Raw genomic sequence first — 19,804 nt, 5'->3', positions numbered from 1 at the left:
TTACGTTATTTTGTGTCATGCTTTACAATATAGGATGATCTAAAACCAGAAAGCATTGTAGAAGCTTAAAACTCAACCCAGATGCACCACACCCAATACAAGTCAGAGATACTGCACATAATCATTGTACAGGAATTTGACACTGACATTTGTCTTTCTGTTATCATGGTACAGATGACACCGATTACACTGTGTTTCAGCAGGACAAATGAAGACATACACAGCAGTTTTATCTCTCTCCAGCACTCACAGCATGACACACTGATCAGAAGATTAGCTTACATGCAGGTTTTGGAGTTTTTGGAGTTACAGTAGTGCCCACAATACCAGCACCTTGACAGTTCAAATATGTGCCAAAGGTAAAAAGTGCATTTTTGTTTGCATCTTTGCTTTTCAGAACATTACATTACAACATTACATACTACAAGATTTTAAATCTGTGTCCTGACTTTTGAAAAAAAGCAAAAACAAAAACTGTATATAAATAAATAGAAGATTACAAGTACCCTTCTTGGCCACACGGTGGTGACATTGTAACATGCAAACAGCACCGTTCCCTCTAATGAACAAGAAGGCCCAGAAGGCTTCAAGCAAGGGGCACAAGAGAAGACAAATTACAGTAGATTGCAGATATTGTCAGTGTTCTCTGTGTCATATCAATTGTTTGTATTGTGACTCAATCAAATGAGAAAATGTCTGCCACAGTGAAGCTTGAATAGAGAAGAGACATGCTGGCCTGAATAGATGACTCCATAAACATCTCACTGGCATAAAGAGATAAAGTTGCTTTTGAGCCGCTCTGTTATGAGATCATCCTGACTTAAGGCCAGTGCTCTAAGAGCAGTTCCAATTTGATTGATTCTCTGATGATCTCATTGTTCTCTAGTTAGCTAATGACTGATCCTTGGAATAGATCAGTTGTTAAAAGTTTCTATCATGAGTTTTTCCTGGTACTACAGGTTCATCAGCACATGGATCTGGAGAAATAGTTTTTTTAAGGATCCATGAGAACAAAAACAAGCCGAAAGGATGGCATAAAAACACTCTGTAGTCTTATCTAAATAACTTCATTCTAACAAATTAGTTTTCGAGCAGCTGCCAGTCATGCAAATTGATCAAATGCTGCTATAATTATTATTTTAACACTTTAATTCAGAAGAGAATTAGGATAACAGATAATGCAGAGAAACAAGAGGGAGAATTTGTTTGGTTTAATAGAGAAAAGGTACAAGCCTGACATCATATCCATGCAATGCTGCCCTTTTTTTAGTAATTTATTGTGTCAACACTATTTAAAGTGTGTGTCTCACAGCAGAGTTCTCTTCTTTTTAAGAGCTTTATTAATGTGGAATATGTGAACGGTAGACAGGAAGGTCACTAAAGGACGAGGAGAAGCAGGGTGTGACCTCGGGCTTGCTAGGGAAACTCCTGACAGCCCGCCCACCCACAAGTGGAGATGGATGTTTGAATAAGGCCCCTTGTATGCATGTGACATTTCAGGGCTGCTAGGAAGAACTTAGTATACACGCAAAGGTTCGGTCACTTAGTTATTACTTAGGGCTTTTGCTTTTCTGTGGTCATTTTTTTGGTTCCTTTATTTTTCTGCTTTTAAACCCCATGTTTTTTCTTTCAAAAGAGGATTAAATAGCATTTCCTTCATAACATTTGTTAGGAAATTTGAGTTTGAGCATCACAGACAGACAGAAAACATCCCTTGCTCTCATATTTGACCTGGGTAGGAGTGGGCGATATGGAAAAAGTCTTCATGGGATATGTAATTTTATATTTTGATACAGTTTATTCTTCAGAAATTTAACAAAGAAAAAACATTTATAGAAAAAATATGGTTCCTTTGTTGCAGGCCACAACAAAAGAGGGAGACGCATGCCAAACTTAGCAGTAACAAACCGAGATTTATTAAAGTAAATAACACTAATAACTGCAATGAGGTGTGAAAGTCATTATCAGTGATGTTTGAAAGTGTAAGAATGTGTTGACTAATGTGAGGTGCATGTTGTCAGAGTAAAACAAAACCAAAAAGGGTAACGCAAAACAAACAAGGCTTGGTAAGTGAGGGAGAGAGCAGAGAACTGGAATCAGGGCAGACGGGCTTAAGTAAGTCCTGGGGCACTGGCCAGGTGTTCCCGCTTAGTACTCAATGGCACCTCAGCTCCACCCATCCAAAGACCTGCAACACACAAACACACAGGACCAAAGGGAGAGACACTGGATCTGCCACAATCACGTTGATGAAAAAATCCAATAATGCCATGAAGAAGTACATACTATGCAAGATTTGCACATTGCCTGAAATTGCCGAATGTAAAAAATATATTTTGATTTGGGGTTATATAAATAAGCATAACTTGACTTAAAGGGAGTATTTTATACATATATTGGGAAAAATGCATATTTACTTTAATGCTGAAAGTTAGATGAAAAGATAACACTGTCATGTCACTGCGTTAAAGCAGCTATAATCTATAGCTATAATAAATTTCATAATAACAATTTATCAAATGACAACCATAGACTGAAAAAAAAAAGAAAACATGTAATAAAAGTAGTGATGAACCTACAGAGAATCATCACCCAACTCTGCAGCTACCCTCGGCTTTACGGAGCTTCATAGCGAGTTTCAGCTCATTGTTTAGCTGTCTGCAACTTTACTGTTTTGGTTCACTCTCACAGCTCTCATGGTGTAGTTTACAGACGCAGCAGGCCAGTGTGTAGAAATTAGTGGCATCTAGTGGAACAGACTTAGCACAAATTGAATAAAACATTCGAAAATATGTTTTAATTAGTGTATAATCGCCTGAGAATAAGAATTGTTGTGCTAACGTTACCTTAGAACGAGCCCTTTATATCTACACTGGGAGCAGGTCCCAGTGATGGGCCGTCAGTGTAGGCAGTGTTTCACCAAAACCTAAAAAGAGATGTTGAGATTACATGAAAATTATATATACTGATCATTTCTTCATCTTCATAATTTTATGAATTTTATTTATTTATTTTAATCAAGAGTTTCATTAATCATATTTGTATCATTATTACACATACTATACAGTAAAACTAGTCAGAATAGTTGTTTTAAAAGTATAGTATGCTCCTTTTGCCAGAGTTCCTAAAGTCTATTGTCTGAATGCAGAGGCTATTTGTCTCTTTTCTCTGTCTGCACTAAGGCCAACTTTTTAGTAGATTTGCGCTTGCATAGTCGATTCTCACACTGTGTTGAATCATGTTGATCAAGGATGAGGCAAGGACCAACCCTTCCTCAGCCACATGACATCCACCCCTTCTCGCTTCAGACCGCGCCCTTCCCTGGCTAGTGCACACGTTACAGCCATGAGTGTATTAATGACCATCTGCTGGGGCATCATGAGTGAGCTAACCAGTTAGCTTGTCACGTGTAGTGATGGCTTTTAGACCAGTAGCGTCTATTAAAAAGAACATATTGAGGAAATATTTTTGACAGAATATCTGAGGAACTAATGCCACAGTGATTGCACATAACTCCCTTCTCCAGCTAGCTGCTTGTACATAGAGCCGACACCAAGCTCTCTCTCTCTCTCTCTGTTGGCATTGATTGTGTTGTAGAGGTCTACAATGTGTGAACACATTGTAAGCTAGATATGTCCATTGATTAGGTTTGATTGTGCATTAGCTCCACATCTAACTGACTTTGCAGTAGGCCCTAGGCATATTTGTTGATTTATAGCCTAACTAATGTAGACTATATTATATCTATCCATGCGTAATATGAACTTTGGCTGCTGCAATAATTGACATATGCCACATTGATAGGTCACTGCCTACCCAGGCAAAGATTTCACCACACGTTACTGGTGGGTCCTCATCCACAGAGCCCGCCATGTTGCACCTCCGTGTCTCTACTGTAGCCCAGAATGGACACACCAAACACTGGCTCTAGAGAGGGCCTTTTGCATTTTTGGCAAGTTTCGCGGCCACTGTAGGTTCACCTACACGCTTGGAAGGGGAGGGTGAGGAGAGGGGTATTCAATTGGTTGCAATCTGCAACCTCACTACTAGATGCCACTACATCTTACACACTAGTCCTTAAAGTATGAAGCTGCATGGGCCCATGTAGGAGACAATTAGCTTAGCTTAAAGACTGGAAATAAGGGGAAACAGCTCGCCTGGCTTGGTGTCTAAAGCTCAACAATACACCAACTAGGCTTACTCTACTAGCATCCCTAAAGGTCAGGAATTACAGCACAGAACATTTTTACATTTCTGTTTTTGTACACATTAAACAAATGAGATAGCAAACTTTAGAGGAACTGGAATGTGTATTTTTGTTCTTTGAACAGCCAGGGTAGCTGTGCCTCTTGCTTCCAGTCTTCATGCTAAGCTAAGCTAATCGTCCAGCTTGATGCTTAATGCAGAGACATGATCATGGTATAAATCTTCTTAGCTAACTCTCCCAAAATGTTGAGTTATTCCTTTAAAGGGTCAGTATAATTTATACTCAGCATAAATATACATAAAGTCATCAAATCACCTACCACTTACATGTTTATGACCTTGTGGGAATGATAATGTGACAGATTATCTGTATTACCACAGGGTGTGTGACAATATACCTCAATCATGTGCCATGTAGCTGGTAAACACAAATACTGAATCCTCCTCTTTAAGAAATCGTGGCATGATGATTTATTCTGCAGTGTTGTTGCATGATGGTAAAGTGCGTCACTGCCCTGTGCGTGGCTGATCCTATCTGCCTGCTGGCGCTTCACAGATATTATCAACTATCCACACCATGATCCATCCTGCACCCACAAACCCAAACCTAAAATACACAGCTAAAATTATGAACTATATACTTAGTTTGTGTAGAGAAGTGCATCGTGCGATCAATTGTATGCTGTTTTTGTCCAATGAGGTTAGCGTGCAGGCCTTCTCAATAACACCATCACTTAGTGAAGGAGTGCAGAAAGCCATCACACTCATAAAGCATGAAGTGGTGGGAGAAATATGGACGGAGGAGGCTGAACTGAACACAGCATGACGCGGTGCCTCCTGTTTGTGTTGTCAGTTTAAGCAGCAACAGAGATTGATGGTGCTGGCCACGTACAACGCACAGTAGTAAAGAGGGAGCTGTGTGTGCATTCCTCGGGCCTGATCACCCGACTACAGACACATGAAAGAGAGAAATAGATAAAGCCAGATCATTTCATAGATATGAGAAAAACAGAAGGAGGAGAAGTGCAAAGAAGTGAGAAGGTCTAGCTGACAAGGAACATATAAAAACAAGCAGAGGCGCTGTTAGACGACTGCAAAAAAAAAAGAGAGGAGATGAAAGTATAACTAGGACTGAAAGCGTAATACTAGAAAGTGTGGTGAAGACTTTGTCATATGCAGATACTGCTGCTCAGTGTATTTTGGAGGAGCTGCCGAGCGAGCACCTCATCCATGCACATTCTGGAGAAATATAACTCACTCACAGATGGACTGCAGAGAAGGGAGGTGCTGCTATGAAGTCAAACTGTAAACTGATTCTTGATATTTAACAGTGGCTCAGTGCCAGAGGAGCTGTGCTTGGTACCAGTGTTTTCTTCTTCTTTTTCTTCTTCACTCTGCAGTGTAGATAAAGACTTTCCTCATTTTTCTAAGTTCAGTCACTCTTTTTTTTTTTCCTCCTGCATGTGTTTGTATGTGTCTGTGTGTGGCCTCCTCCAGTTGTTAGATAATGAACGCTTGAAATACTAAACACAGAAAATGTATGTGTTTTGTTTGCTATTCTGACCATACAAAAACAGACAGAAACACAGATTTTTTGTGTTTGGTATTCTTGGTATTTGTTAATGAGTGCTGCTTGTATTCAGAGGATTACAGGTAGGGCAGAAACTAAAAAAATAACATTTGTAAATAGCAAGGAGACATATATATCTCTTCTGCTGGTGTACAAACCAGTTCAGATTGTTACAATACATCCTGGCCTTGTAAATATGATTCAGATTTCATGCAGACTGCTCTCGTCAAAAATACTTTGACATTCATTAAATTTGTTTTTTCCAGTAAAACCAGGGACATTCAAACAATCGTATTAAACATCCCTCCTCTTTAATTATATAAAAAAATTCAATAACTTTATCTCATGGTGAGTTTCATGTGGTTTACCATGATTGAAGCGCAAGAACTGAGTGTGCCACGCCAGTATTTGCCTTAAAAATTCTGTCATACAAAAAAGGCGTCACAATGCTTTTTGTGGCTGTGTTGATTAGCTACTGCAGTTGGGGACTAATTTCTTCCAGTGTTCCCCGAGGCGTATGTGTTGTTTTTCGTTTTATTGTTCATGGGAAAAATGGCTCAGCCGGTAAAAATGGAAAAATCACTTAATTTTCTTCCACTACTGAGCTACTGTTTTGGCTTTTAGAGCGCAGCGGTCCGCCTACGCAGCCGCTCAGAGACGGAATCTCCATTAAATGGTTTATGTTTTGTGGGCATGTGGAGGTAAAGGTGCTACCAAATCCTGCCAGTGACACATTGTAATAACCAACAGCAGGACACATGGAACATTTTTCTACTGTACGGCACATACTTAATGACAAGCAAGGTATTTAATAGTTTGAAGTAAAAAATAAATATAAAAAAAAAACCTCTTTGATTTACCTTTATATTTTTCTTGTGGGAGCATGAAGGGGCCTGGGCTGTCGCTTTCGGAGGAGGTTTCTCTGGCGGCCTCAGGTTTCACATTTGGCAGGCTGATCAGAGCGCAGAAGGTTTGTGAGCCTTGGCACCAACACACAGCACCAGGCTTTGAGGACCCAGATTAACCTGCACAGTAGTTAAATAAACACACATCCATGCATGGTTGCATGAATGGACGTTTCATCACCGCTTGCTACATTTCCGTGATCGTACTGGACTTACACCCTGCTGCACTCCATGATGCAATTTAAAAACACAGAAACACATGTGGAATAATGACTTGCAGAGAAGTATAGGTATATATATGGTATATATATATATATATATATGGTAGTTGTGTGCTGCAGTAAAAACTCCCTAAATGACCTTCACTATTTTCATTTCTGATAATTTGTGTTTTCCCAAAGCTCTAGAGATTTTTCCATGACTTATTTTCCTAAGATTTTGTTTAGATGTTTGTCAGTTGTTGTTTGTTCACTGATCAAGCCTATCATTGTGCACTGGTCCCAGTAAAATTACCTCAAGACCAAATTGGCTTGACCCCAGTATGTGTGTGTGTGTGTGAGAGAGCGAGAGAGAGAGAGAGAGAGAGAGAGAGAGAGAGAGAGAGAGTCTGTGGCAGAGTGGGGGCTGACTCTCAGACAACTGCAGGACAGGAGCTTAGTGGGGTGTGAGGTAAACCCCCATGGCGGCGGGTCATGTTAAAACAGCAAAGGCGAGTGGGGAGACAGGGCTTGTGTTTGTACACAGGGAACCCCGGGCAGCTCAGTAAAAAGAGCTTTATTATTTAGGCCTCTGCCAAGCAGAGATCAGGGTGGAAAATACACAGGATCCCTGGCGCCAAGTCCCTTGCTCTCGGAAAATCTGCCCCAGAAGCGTCCAAGCGTAGGGCCTGGATTTAATCACCCACCGTGGCATTTGTCCTCAGTCTGAAAAAGAAACCAAAGATCAATCTACATCAGTGTGACCCTCAATCCCTCCACCAGCAATTGTATTAAAAAGACATGTCTGTTATGTCTCATTTTAAATTCTGGGCTTAAGAAATTACTGATTGTCAAAATATTACTTGTTCTGGAAGAAAAAAAGTTGTACCTCTTTAATTTAAAGGGATAGTTTGGATTTTTTGAAGTGGGGTTGTATGAGGTAGTTATCCATAGTCAGTGTATTACCTGCAGTGGATTTGGGTCAGCATCCCCCCCAATTTGGAGAAGCAGACAGAAATACTGGCATGGACGCTAAGCAATGTACTGCTGTGGACGGGGCCAGCAGCAAAACGTATTTTATCCCCCCCAAAAAAGCCCACCTAAAAAAAAATCAATATCAATTTAAGTGTACGCTACATTTAGAATATTTTCACTGCTTTACCTTGCCATCAGACAGCCCTTTCCTTTGGCACTACATTTTCTCAACCGTAGAGCTTCTGTACCCCTACACATGCCATACACTGTATTATACCACAGCAGCACCTGATGACCCAAACAGCTGGCTCAAACTATCCCTTTAACATTGATTGATAACATTTATGCATGCTTCATGATGACATAATACCTGCTTACATTGTAAGAATTATTTTTCAAAAGAGAAAATATGGCACAGACTGTAAAGTATCTCAACTGACTTTTGCCTAACAAGCTGAATTTTAACATTTTTTCCTTTCAAGTTAAGAAATGGGAACTATGACAAGAGTTTTTAGCTTTTGGTAAACTGTGGTTTGAATCCAGTGAACCAGAAGGAAGGGCAATGTTGGAAAGGGTCTACATGGATTTAAGCTCTCTGTCACAGTGGATCTGTCACTGTTCCCATTTGCTTGCAGACAAATCCAATAGCAGAGCACTTACTCCGAGCCAAAGTGCTCTTCAGTGTACAGAGAACTGGACACCTCACATCACCTCATAAAGTTCAATATAACTGGTGATGAACAAGAATAAAATAGTCAGTAAATGGATAAATGGCAGTAAGCCACAATACCCACATAAATGGCAGTCATCATCACAAAGACAGTGACTTCAGTTTTTCATCTGGCAGGTGATTTGACACTTTATACCTTAAACACCTTAGAAGTCAAATGATATACATGAAAAAGGTTGGAAAATATTATATGAACTGAACTAGCTATCAAGGAACCATTGTGCCAAGTGTCGAGTTGGTACAGTTTTGATCATTTTTACAACCATTACCGTGTTGACAACTACTCCGTCAGACTCAGATTTTCGTACTTTATAACATCATCACTTAGGTATTAACCTAATTTCTTGGCAGAACAACATCAGGACAGATGCAAGCCTTGACAGAGGACATCCTCAGACTCTGCACTGAGAAGCCGTTTCTGTTGTTTTCTAGCATCTTCTCTCACACCCTGCCCACAGGAAAAGTCCTATCTGCTTTGAATCATCCACCTTCAGTGTTCAGCCCAGAAAAGACAAGGTTGCCTGCTTCCCGGACTACAAGCCAGATACAATGACCTCAGTCCTAATGAAGACCAGTGAGTGCCTGGTTTTGTACTGTACCAAATGTATCACACACCCATCATGTCTTGATTCCTTTCGCTTTGCTGACATTGAAGCAAGGAAACTATAAAAGAAGGAAGGGTCATTACGTTATAATACCAACGTTCTGCTTGGTGCTAGACTTTAGTGCCAGTTCTGTTGAAACCTATGGGAGACGCACAGAGAAGCACACTAAAATCCAACATATCTGCGTTGTATGACCTTTGATGAAGAAATGCCTCAACCAAATAAAAGAATACACTTCAGAGAATACAGACTGATTTTTCCAAATGTGCACGTTTGTTTATTTACTGTTGCTCTCCAAATAGCATCCAAAGATGATTATAGGCATACTTTACAGGGCTTGTGGTGTGGCAAATTAAAATACACAGTGGCAAATTAAAAAAAGTTGCAAATTAAGTGTCCCTTGAAAATATTGAGTTTAGGATGAATAAATATTGTTAACAACACTCCTTCTCCCTTCCTTTCATTTTGTTAAGGAGGCTGTTTTATGATGATTGACAGAGCTAATAATGGCTAATTTTATGGGAATATCACATATTAGAATGAAATGTTTACAAACCTCCTCTGATTATTAATTGTGCATTGGTAGGCTATAAACTAACCCTTAGCTATAAACAACCAAAGCATACATTTATTGTCTATCAGAAACTTTTAGAAATACGTTTTTACTTTTTTAAACTAGAATTAGTGTCTCACCACCTATGTCAGTGGCCTTGTATCTGATCATTTCAAAGCTAATTCCGTAAAGCTAGATCACTACTTGTACAGAAGGAGACACTCAGCTACAATCACAAAATTAACTTGTTATGCTTTTGGAGGTGATAGCAATTAAAAAGCAACTGGAGCGGGAAACACTCCAAGCTACGGTATTATATAGCCTATGTGTTGCACCCTCAAAACGGACTAGGGCTACTTTCCATTTTCTTGTGACAACTTTTATTTTAGGCTCGGTTCAGTTACAAAGCATACTGTTCGTTTTTCCTTAACAACAGAGAAAAACTTCCAGCCCACAACAACAACACACTTTTTTTTAGAATTTCTCTTAAAGGGGCAGCGCTCAAACAAATGCAACCTCCTCTAATGACAAAATATGACACCATTATAGCCATGTGATGCCTAATATGTTAGCAGAAATGTTAATAGAATAAAAGAATATATAAACATCTATAAGTCCACTGCAAACATAAATTCAAGACAACCTTTTGCCAGTTGTACCTTTTTCTTCCAGGGCGCAACATATGTATATGGCAGTAATTGCCTGACAGGTTGCAAATGCTATTCATCCAGATGTGGCTACATACCTTAAAAGTCTCTGTGTGTCATGGCTTACGTTGAGAAAGAAACGTCTAAGTGTTGTCGAAGGTCTAGAGAGATGAACACTGGCTATGCAACCTTAGGAGGATGAAAACATAGCTCTAACCTGTTAGGTGGAGCGGAGCAGGTGGACCCAAATGCAGGAGATTTGAAAGCTGAACAAATTGAACAAAGGATCCAACAAAACTGAACTGAAAACCAGGACTTAAAGTCCATGTAAAGCAATAATAAATATGTGTTCTTTTGTGTGTTCTAGTTTTTCACAGCACAGCAAAATGTGTTATTAACCACCCAACCAAATTTGAATGATTAAAAAAATCACCAAGTGTATAAATTTAGGTTTTAAAAAATTGTGGAAAAACAAGCAGCATTCTGAGCTCTGAAACGCTGGGGGCGTGTCCACTGAAGGCACTGAACTTAACCACACTTATGCCGAACTCCCTTAAAAAATATACAATTTAAAATAGGCCTTATTTGTAGGTGTAAGACAAGCAACATGGATGATTTCAAAAATAAAGTAACACTAGGAGCCACTGTTTAATTCAGTACCTATTTTGTAGGTAAATGTGGAATTACATTGAAAAGTGCCGGCGAAGGGCTGGATGTAGCAGCCGCAGGAGTACGTCTGTAGTGACGGCAAAGGCAGCAAGGATGAGAGTGTGGCAGCACAGGCACAGCAGTGTTGCCCCTGCAATGGGACATGGATATATCCTCTGGGTGGACTGGAGCTTTAAAACTGCCGCTATCTGTCAATGGACGCTTCAGCTGGTTTGAAATAACTCCCTGAGCGCTACCGTTGACCGAAAATGGTCCCATTCACTAGTAACGGCTACTACCATGACACTGGCGGCCATCAACCTGGCTCTGCCGGCCGGGAGAGAGTGTAAACAAACGGGGGAAGTGAGGAGGGCTGAGAGCTAATCTAAGGTTAACGCCTCATCGGCTATCTCTACCCAGCACTTTCCTCACTAATGTAGGTCTGGTGGACAACATGGATGAACTGCGACTGCGGATCACCACTCATAAAAGGATAAGTGACTGCAACTTTTACGAAAACATGGCTTAAAAGCAGCGTCACCGATAGTGCCATTGAGCTACCGGGGTGCTACATCCTCAGGGTAGATACAACAGCTAATGACTCCACTAAGACCAGAGGTGAGGTGCTGGGGACTGTGCATTTGTGTTAACAAAGCTTGGTGCACGGACAGTGCCATTATCGAGAGACACTGCTCTGTTAACCTAGAATATCTCATAGTTAAGTGTAGACCTCTCTATCTGCACAGAGAGTTTACATCTACTGTTGTGACTGCACCATACATCCCCCAGATGCTAATGCTAAGCTTGCAATGAAAGTATTGCATGCCTCCATTAGCAAACAACAGACTACACATCCAGCTAATGCTCTACATCAATGATCCATAATTTCAGGCCTACCCAAAAATCCTGAATACAGAAATGGTGAAAAGCAGTTTAACGGTCTTACTCCACAATTCAGTACTACATAGTTCAGAGTCTTTTCACGTTTTCAGCAATTATTTTCTAACATGTATAATGTGTTTAAAAAGAAACCTCTGATTTTCCTTTACACAGACTTTAAATACAAACTGAACTAATGAAACAACAAGGAACAGGTGGCAAGACACAAGGGCAGGCTGGAAGCTGATTGGCTGGGAGCAGGGCAGGGCTAACGAGACTGATGCAGGGCAGGTGTGGAGCATTGGAACAAAGAGCAAACAGAAAACCAAAAACTCCTGAAAACACAATATAACCATGCACAAACCATCCCAGAACTAGCATGAACACAGCTAAAATAAGTGCACAATGAGCACACAGCAAAATAAAATAACTGGTGTTATAGTTCACTTGAGCACTTAGTTCCAATGAGAGTCAATGTAGAAAGCAACAGTTTCTCAAGTGGTCCTTCATTATAATCAGCCTCTCTAATCAGTCCTTCTTCCCACACAGTCCAGTCTTAAACAGGCAGAAAAGCCTGAGGGCATCTAGTGGACTGGTGGACTGGTAAAGCTAGATTGGGACAGAAACATAACATCACCGAACAGTTATGAGGCTACTGGCATAGGCAGTGAGAAACTGATGCTAGCCAATGTAATTTAAAGTAAATTGCACTCACAGAAAGTCCAGAGTTGCAGCTTATGGTCGGCGTCATCTTTTCCCACTGGAACCATCTTCCAAATAAGGAGTGTGTGGTGTTGCCTGCTCTGGAAAAGCACCTTGGACTGAAGCGAACGCTAGCTTACTGGAAACAGCGACCAGTACACGCTTTGGCCAACTTGGACTATCGTTTCCTGCTTAAGCTAACCTCTTGCACAAGTGCATGAATATACAGGTATATACCTTCTCTGGTGGTCAAGAAAAATTCATAGAATCAGTTACATTTGTAATAGTCTTAAACCCTAAAATGACATGGATGAAGGCAAAGAGCAGCATTTGTATGTTTCTGAATGAATTAAACTTTCCATTCGCTAATTTGAAAAAACAGTCGAACTTGTGGTAGTTCTAAGGAAGCTCTGAACAATCAAGTTTCTTGCCCTGTCTTTAATATCACTCTAGTGACTAGTGCAGGCATGTTTGGAACTGGCCAATTACTTATTATTTGTCAAGAACTGCATATTTGGTTACTTCCGACTAAACAAGCCAGGAGTAACCATGGCTAGTGAGGATTCAAGATTAACTTTTAATGAAAAGTTGGAGTTTATCAGCAAAGGAAGACCTACAGCAGAGCTAATTTGGTGCAGAAAACCAAAGCTTTTTTCAACACCAGGATTTCATTTTTCAAGTAAGTTTTTAAAATCTAATAACAGCCACTGTGTCAGCTGATATTGCTCTGGCTGCTGTTGCCACTGTGGTGTATGTTTGAGTGTATGTGCATTAGTGACATGTGCATATTATTAATAATATGCACATGTCACATGTTGGCTGTGTGCGTGCTGGGATGTGTGTGTATGTGTGTGAGAGATGTGTAGGATTATTAAATGTTGTTGGTTTTGTGTGGTAGGAGGGATGGCTGTCATGCAACCATATTCTGCTCAAGTGCACACAGCTTGTTTGATGATGTGATTATTTGTAAAGATGATTTGCATTTTGCTTAAGAAATTAGCTGTTTGTTTTGGTGATAACGCTCACTCCCTCTGTGCAGTTTGCACAGTTTGTTTCAGAGCTGGAGTTGTCATCAACTTTTGCAGTGCTATATGAGAGGATACAGTAAGTTGGGCTGGTAGTTTTCTTTTTTCCCCAGATTACGGAAGGAGGGTCAGAGGACCAAGGTTTAAGAGTCAAAAAGTGAGCCTTTGCTTTTTATTTTTTCCAATACTACCTACCTTTGGTGTGAATATAATAAAATATGGTTATTTATGGTGGAGGGAGGGTCATGCATTTTTCCCCCAGTCACTCAGGGACGCTCAAGGAAAAATATTTGTAGCTCCGTGGAGGGTAAAGATAAAAAACAAAAACGAAGCACACCCCAGCCACCCCCCTCCCTCTGATAAATAATGAACAGTCGCTAAGCAATTACCTTTGTGAGTGCAATGTTGTAATAGCTGATAGAAACAATGGCCAAACCAACGAAAATAAGATCCAGATTATAATAAACCATAGTTATCCTTTAAGGCAGAAAGATTGTTTCCAACACTACACATCCAGTTACCTGTTCTAGAGATGCTACTAATTTATTGAAACCAAGTGTGTATGGGACAGCTTTGCTCGTGTACTTAAGGAACACATTATAGAAATCTTTGCTTCCACATTAGCCTCAGAAAACATATCTACAAACCACAGTAATCTCATTTCCCTTTTTATAGTCAGTATAAATACATCATGCTACACTGTTCCAAGCACTGCTGGACACCAACGCCCACCAACATGTGTTCAAAGAGAATCACTTCTAAGAGAAATACTCCTGAGATTAATCACCTGCCATAAAAAACGAGAATTTAGCCACATCACCTCCACGTCCACTTTGATCAAGCAAACAGGTTCTGAGATCATAAGAAAACTGAATTCTCAAACTGACAATCATTATCTGGATGAAGATGTTAGAAAGTGAAGGCAAGAGAGTTATATCCAAAACACACCCTGTTTGTGATTCACCAAACAAACACAGCTGCTGTTGGCAGATAGCATTCAGGCAGCCATCCAGCCTTGTCACTGTTGCACAGTACAGTAAGCACACCGGTGAAAGCACACACAAATAAACTAAACTTTTCACATGTCATTTCAAGGCGAATCGTTATATTTCATTATTAATTACACGTGTACACGCAATGGAAGAGTTTGAGTAACAGATCACAGGCAAGCACTTTACAGTAAGAATTTCTCAATGAGGCCACATGTGAAATAAAACTAGTTTCTTCTAAATTTAACATTACTGACTTTTACACACTTTTATGATTATGTTTACATAATAGGCCAATGTGCATTTTACAGCATGAAAAAACAATACAGAAACTGTAATAAGTCATATTTAGTTGTTGCCTTTGGCATATTAATAGACCAATCACTTGAGAGTGATAACAGGTCCCAATCTTGTGTTTGATTTCTAGTTTTGCAGCTACTCTTGGGTGTACATTTGCATCACAGACTATACCTATAAATGTCATACAATGACCTACAACATATAGATTCTCTAACATTATATCAATTGAATTGTTGTTGTTGTTGTAGGCCCTGAGGTGCGAAACACAACATTTCACAAAACATAACATGAAATGTCTCTTGTGAAATGTCGTGTTTTGTGAAATGTCATTGTGTTACCTGAAATGTTGTTGTGTTTTGCACCTTAGGGCCACCTTATCTTTACCTACAGTGAACGATGATGAAAGTGAACTGGAAAAACTGAATTATATCATCTCAAAATGTAGACATGTAGACATTTATGAGAAAAACAGATCATCAACAAAGAATAAATATCTCACAGGGTCACATTATTTGTATCTTAGTGCACAATCTTATTCAGTAATATATCACTGTACCATATATACTGTAATGTATACGATTGTATGAATTTATGTATGTATAGGACAGTCTGGATTGACTCCCAGTAACAAGTATTACAAAGATTAATAAAGATTTATTGGAATAAATGTTTAAGGCACCTGCTCTTGTGAAGCATAGTGCACAGTCTTTCTCCTCTGTTGATTTACTCTGCGTCAAAAACCTGCTGTTGAGTCATTCTCTGGCTGCCTCAGGCTAAACTTGGTCCAGGATCCTCTGGCCGGCTCTCATTTCGTCGTCTCACTGTTGGACAAAACAGGTGTGTGAATCACCACACAGATCGCTGATCAGCTGTCCATCTGTTTGCCTTTTTGCCCTCCTGGCTGAATATCATGTAAACTCTTCATGTTTGGATTTTAGTGAAGTAAAAATGCCATTCCTCTGGAACAGTCCCTTGTCAAGAAAAGGTCAACTGTGAATGTGATCACCACGAGTGAAAAAGGAAGTTACATCAGCCCATAAGCCAGCATAGCGAATGTAGCAACAGCAAGAGCAGGCTTTGGCTTGGTTAAGTCAACTAACGAACCCACCACCTCTAAAGCCTTTGGATTTACTCTAAGAATTCATCAAAAAAGACATATTCCTAACACACCCAGTGCTTATTCCACTGAGCAATTTTCCGTCCAAAAGATGTCTAAATGGTACATAGCCATCTAGGCTAAAATGGGGTTAAATTTGGTTCAAAAGTGAAAGTTTTGTAAACGTCTAGATCACACCTAGCCGTTGTTTCAACATAATTTCAATGGCTATACATTTAAATATATATGTTTAAATTATATCAAATCAACGGCTAAGACATGATATAGACGTCTACTAAACTTTCACTTTTGAAACAAATTCAGCCTAATTTTAGCCTAGATGTTTAACAGACGCTGTTTAGATGCCCATTTCAAAACGTATTTATTGATGTCTTCACAGGACACTTACCTAGCTTTTGTGCAACATTATAGCCTGCGGAAAAAAATGAAGACCTCAGCTTCCTTGGAGCTCCAAACAAGAAGGGGCGTAAATTATACTTGGGTGGACCTTGACCAGAGGCATCTTCCCAAAACACTCATTACCTGGATTCCTCTAGCAATAGAGGCCTTTCACAGAATGTTTAGAATGCCAGTTTTTATACTTATGACTTTGGTGTCTTACTGGATCTTGTAAACAAGTTATAGTGGAACAGTAATATCATGATTTTCCAGTTTTTTACCAACTCTATCATTACAGAAAAGCAATGCCTCCATTAATAGCAATTGCTAACATTCTTTCATGCAAAGGAGCCCTACAATTGATGTGCATTTGTGAATGAAATAGTGAAATTGAACTATTCCCCATTTTTGGTCTGGGACCCCTATAGTCCATTTGAGAACCACTGCCCTTGCATCTCCCTAAAACTACCAAGAAAATTTCTTATAATTTTGATTTCTCAAGAACAAGAAAAGACACCATTCCTTTATCATATAGGCCAATGTTTCTCAAACATTTTGCATATCAAGGACCCCCAAATTGATATGTAATAGGCCATTGAACCTGCAACTGATAATATTTTGTGCCAGGGAAGATATTTGTTGTTAGGTATGATCAAGTCCAGAATTCCATAACTATTAGGGAGATAACAGGAGGAGAGAATGAAACCGAAGATTAGTCATTCTATTCTACTGAATAAAATATTAGTGAAATGAATCTACCTCTCATTTTGCTAGGGACCCTTTGGAACCCCCTGAAGGACCCTTGGGGGTCCCCAGACCCCACTTTGAGAACCACTGACTAGGCTATAATTCATTCAAACACTTAATCCCCAACAAATATTGACATGTAAAAATGGACATATATATTTGTATCCATTTAAGAACTGATAATGAAAACATATTAAGGCAAGAAAAAGCAATATATGTATATAAAAGTTAAAACTCAATTAAAACACATCCATTCACACTGCCCTATGTCAGCTGAAAGAGATTTAAAAGGATTAAAAGGGATTAGCTTGTCTAAGTTTACTATCTTCTGCGAGTGTTACCACTTGTGTGGAGTGTAATATTTAAAAGCCAATTTCCCAATCTCAGTGCTAACACCTTGATTTTCAAGGACCACATAGTCTTGGGACCTAATGCAGTGTGGAATTGCATATAGTTAATAAGACATGTAAGTTACTCAGGAAGTTTTCCAAGGAGCTCTTTAGATATAAATAGAATGCAGTGCTGTTCTCTTTTCACTGTCAACGACTGCCACCCAACTTTCTGATATAGAATACAATGATGAGTCCTAAAGCCATCCCCAGTTATGAACCTTAGGACCTAATGATAGACTGCATCAAGAGGTTTAAGAGTAGAAGCATGAGAGTGCATATAAATTGCATCAACATAGTCCGTAATGGATAAAAAGGTTGACTGAACAATTTGCTTTCTATAATTCTGGGTAATACATACCTTATTTCTATAAAAGTATGACAGTTTTGCTTTTAAAGACTTAGACATTTCATCATTGTTTTTTGAAGCACAACATCTATCCAGAAACCAAGGTATTTATGAGAGGATACTCTTTCTATTGGTGTCCCATTAAGAGTAGTAATATTTACTTCCATGGTACTGTTAGTCAGTGTTCTAGAAAACAGCATGCATTTTGTTTTATCTGAGTTTAACAGTAATTTAAGATCAATTAATGTTTGCTGTACCGCAAAAAAAAACCTTGGCTCTAAATGATTAGCCCCAAGGAACTTTTTTGGATTAATAGAACAAAGAGCATTAAATACTAAAAGATTCGTACAAGGCTTCAATGAAAAGGTCTGAGTGCCCAAATTGTTTATCCAGCAATGTGTACTATGATCAGAGACAGAGGGAGGAAATCCAGCAGTTTCAAATAAATGACCTGATGCAATAAAATGTACATTGAATACATCACATATTTCTTTTCCAACTGAGATAGTAGCTTGAACTAGCCTATTTCATTGGGTAAGGATGAAGTAGGGTTCTTAAAAGGATTTCTTAAAAGGTGCATGCTTGTCTGCATTGGAATTAAATGTTTTTTTTATAAAGTGTGGATCAGGAATTGCCATGGTAAACCCAATATCATTATAGATCAAATAAAACAAAAATGCTTGTTCAGAAAAGTGTTTAACAGTGATACGTGGTATAGGTCTTTGTATTTTCATGTGACGGATGCATGCAGTTGGGCAGTGGTCACTGAAGATGAGAGGAAAAACACCACCATATTTATAATGTTGGGGTCTGTTCGTTAAAATAATATCTACAAGTGTGGCCTTTCCTGCATTTTTTGGACATGGGGCAGTTTTTTAGCACTGATGCCTCAGTCACAGCCAGAAGGGGTTTAAACCCAATGGGGCCTCTCTGTGTGGAGACTGCTAGCTTTTCACAGCACTTCAAAAGGACACTGTCCGTATAGTAAAGGGCACAGCTAAAAATTCAATCATGTTGACAACATTGATCAGAATCCCCTGACTCTCACCTCATTCATAACAGAGATGAAGAATGGTTAATATTAAAGAATTTCTACCAATTTCAAGCATTTAATTCAAAATTCAACGAGTCACAGACACAGACGTTAGCTAACCCCCGAATAGCTAGCTGCAACCACAAGAAACATTTTGTTAATCAATGAGCCAAGAACACTCACCTAGTGTGCAGCCTTCTTGCCTTTTACAGAATGAAACTTCATTTGAAAGTTGAGAACTTTCAAAGTCATCACTGCCGAGTCATCTCTTTTCTTCTCTTGTTTAGTTCCCTCTTGGTCTTGATGCTTCTAACTGTTCTCCAAACTTGCTTATGCAATGTTGACTGATTTATGCATGTTACTGCCCCCTACTGACATATATACAAACTGCTGTTATTTAAATAATAATAATACTGGAATATCCAAAAACACACAGTGTACATCTTTTTTTTTTGTTTTTTAAAATGTTTTTAAAGATGACAATATAAAAATATGAAATAATATTAATTTAGTTGCTTGATCTAAATGTAGGCTATAGTTTTCTGGACAGATTCTGTCTATGCCTAGCTCTCATCTAGCCCAGAATCTGTCCGGCTAACTATAACCCACTTTTAGACCAATAATTCAATGAATTCATATTTGTGTGTCTCTGGACATTAAAAGTTTTTCAGGTAATACTAGATATGTAATAATGTTTGTGCTAAACATGGGCTTTATCTAGCCTTGACATAGCCAGACAGATTCAGAACCGTCAAAAAATGTCAATTCAAATTATTTTAGCATAATATAGCATAATATATGGACTTCAGTTGTGCATCTTAGACATTTGCACTTGTTTGTGTGATATATAAATATGTAAT

The 19,804-nt window shown here is 39.1% G+C and overlaps 1 long non-coding RNA gene across 4 annotated transcripts; it reads right to left on the bottom strand.

The window, feature by feature from the left end:
* Positions 1-80: 80 nt before the first annotated feature.
* Positions 81-19,324, bottom strand: LOC137168863 (uncharacterized). 4 transcript variants are annotated; one of them, XR_010924351.1, is made up of 5 exons: positions 19,128-19,324; positions 15,611-15,752; positions 6,637-7,604; positions 2,847-2,926; positions 81-2,759 (listed from the first exon to the last, which is right to left on the bottom strand). It is a non-coding gene; the product is annotated as an uncharacterized lncRNA (long non-coding RNA). The 4 variants fall into 4 exon arrangements; XR_010924353.1 differs by having other exon boundaries at positions 81-2,188; positions 2,580-2,926; positions 19,128-19,321; XR_010924352.1 differs by having other exon boundaries at positions 81-2,926; positions 6,637-6,801; positions 7,586-7,604; positions 19,128-19,314.
* Positions 19,325-19,804: the final 480 nt, after the last annotated feature.

This window comes from Thunnus thynnus, chromosome 18, assembly GCF_963924715.1.
Source record: "Thunnus thynnus chromosome 18, fThuThy2.1, whole genome shotgun sequence".
In the NCBI taxonomy this organism is placed as follows: domain Eukaryota; kingdom Metazoa; phylum Chordata; class Actinopteri; order Scombriformes; family Scombridae; genus Thunnus; species Thunnus thynnus.
Note: the sequence above shows the minus strand (reverse complement) of the source record. Positions and strands in the feature narration are given on the sequence as shown.